The 2500-nt window shown below is 43.8% G+C and overlaps 1 protein-coding gene across 1 annotated transcript in view; it reads left to right on the top strand.

Annotated features, from left to right (window-relative positions):
• plcb3 (phospholipase C, beta 3 (phosphatidylinositol-specific)) overlaps positions 1–2500 on the top strand; it is a gene marked incomplete in the record, with an annotated part of 97347 nt that overhangs the window by 57818 nt on the left and 37029 nt on the right.

Below are 2500 nucleotides of genomic sequence, written 5' to 3'. Positions count from 1 at the left end.
CTGGAGCCAATATGGAGCCATCACTGTCCTATTTTGATCTTTGACGTGGTCATAGAAAATACAATACAGTGAAATACGGTAATATCTCATGCTTAATTGAGGGGTTTCAGACTAGTATGATCCCACAGAGTACACCCTCTCAAAGATAATCTTTCAGACTTGATATTACACAACAGGAGGATGAAGCTGAAACACTCCAAATCCACTGAGATTGTTTGAATATGTGTATGTCTATGTGTGCATGATGTGAGCTATGCAAGTCTTTGGATATGAGAGATTTGCTCGTAATATACGATCACCATGAAGAGAGATCAGCATGAGAGGGCTTGAGATGTTTTATCTGATCTATCAATCTGAGGGTCTCCAAGGAGATGATCCAACTCCTCCTGACTCCAAAAACTCCTGAAAGAACCCTCCACACACATGACAACAGAGAGAAGTCAGAGCTCACACTCTCCACTGCTGCAACTCCAACTGTGAACATTGATAAAGTGGCCTCATTTTAGACAGGCGCTAAGGAAGACAGCACCACCAGGCCAACCGTCTCCACAAGCCTCCCCTGCGCCAGTGAGGGCTGAATGGACCAATTCCATCCAATACTCAGGGCCTCCACTTGGCACCACTGAAAGGATTGTGCAACAGAAAAAAAGGATTCGAGAGCCACTGAGCCACCCACAAAGGAAAGGATTGTGTGTGCGTGTTTGTGTGTTTGTGTGTGTGTGTGTGTGTGTGTGTGTGTGTGTGTGTGTGTGTGTGTGTGTCTATGTGTGTGTGTGTGTGTGTGTGTGTGTGTGTGTGTGTGTGTGTGTGTGTGTGTGTGTGTGTGTGTGTGTGTGTGTGTGTGTGTGTGTGTGTGTGTGTGTGTGCGTGAGTGTGTGTGTGTGTCTGAATGTGAATGTGCTTATGTCAGGGAGGGAAACACATAGGGAAGGTGTTTGCTTGTGGAATGTGTTGGACTGGTGTCTGCCTCCACACTCCTTTTGTAATAAAGTGCAAAAGACGCTGTCAATACTCACAAATGCATTTGATTAATGATTACATAAATGCAGCTGTGCCTTATTGGTGTTTGTTTTCAGGGGGGTAAAAGAATGGAGGCGAGCCTGTGGGGAGAGCACAACACATACTAATAATACATCATGAATAATACAATCTGTTTCTCCTCCACAACTCGCCCAGGCCTGTTGCTCAACGCCAATTGTCTTTATTTTCCATGGCAGTCAGCCCCTTGCGTGTATCAATCTCTCCACTGGTGATCAGAGCGTTACCAAGCACCTGAGAAAGGGAGGAGGAGAGGAGAGGAGAGGAGGAGTGGAGGAGGAGGGGAGAGGAGAGGAGGATGGGAGAGGCAGTGCTGAATGACAAAACAAAGAGATTATGAAATGCAGGGAGGAAGGGAGTGAGAGAGAGAGAGAGAGAGAGAGAGAGAGAGAGAGAGAGAGAGAGAGAGAGAGAGAGAGAGAGAGAGAGATGGAGGACGAAGGTGTTATCGGGGAGAATTGAATTCCTTATTGGAGCTCAAGGAGTTTATTGTCCATTGCATCTCATTACGGACTAACATGAATGGTTCAACCGGCACAAGGGTACGAGACTCGTACAGACACTTTTACCTCGCAATGCCTCATTACTGGAAATGCACATTTATGAGTGCAACTTCGAACTCGCTTCAGTATGTTCAGACTTCTTATTTAAAGGCAGGTTTGTTGCCTTGGTTGCACCTGTTTATTTATTTTCTGTATGCTGTTTTTTTATGCAAAGGTGATGATGATGGTATAGAAGCATTCAATGGCACATCATTCTGACGCTTCAAAAACTGAAGGCCCAAATGTATGTTTTATTTAAATTTAATCGATTCCAGCTATGATGTTACATTGAAAAGGGAAACAATACATACATTATGGAAGATATGATGAAGTGTAAGGTAAATGGAATGCAACCACATTTCCACATCTAGGTCTGGAGCAGACATGAATTGGTTCACTGACATTTTTCTGTTTGCTCTTTTTTTTCCAGTAAAAACATATTGTGAAGTGAAATAAATGGATGGAAGGAAAAAGGACATCAAGCTGTGCAAAAAACAAAAACATGTTGGGATATCTTTCTTCAACTAAGTCAAACTTTGAGTAATGTTCTCATCTTTTTTTACCACAAGCCAAATAGAGAGTTAGTGAAACATTAAAGGTCTGAAGTCATTACATTACAAGTCATTACAATTTTTGATTTTAATTGAATTTGCCACAGCTCTGTCTTCTGTCTTCAGACGCATCAATCACAGCACAGTTGTTCTGCTTGTTCTGACCTAAAAGAAAACTGCACATGTTTATGACTATTGCAATTGAGTTCCACTGGGTGTAGAGAGAAGCATGCCGTCTGCTGGTCCTCCAACTCCAGCTCACCCACCCCAAAACTCCCCTCACCTGAGAGAGCCTTGGAGACCACACACCCACGCCCACACATCCACACACCCACGTGCCCACCAAACAGTCCAATGGGTGCCACTCAT

Source organism: Sardina pilchardus, chromosome 16 (assembly GCF_963854185.1).
Source record: "Sardina pilchardus chromosome 16, fSarPil1.1, whole genome shotgun sequence".
Classification (NCBI taxonomy): domain Eukaryota; kingdom Metazoa; phylum Chordata; class Actinopteri; order Clupeiformes; family Clupeidae; genus Sardina; species Sardina pilchardus.
This window is presented reverse-complemented; position numbering and strand designations above follow the sequence as displayed.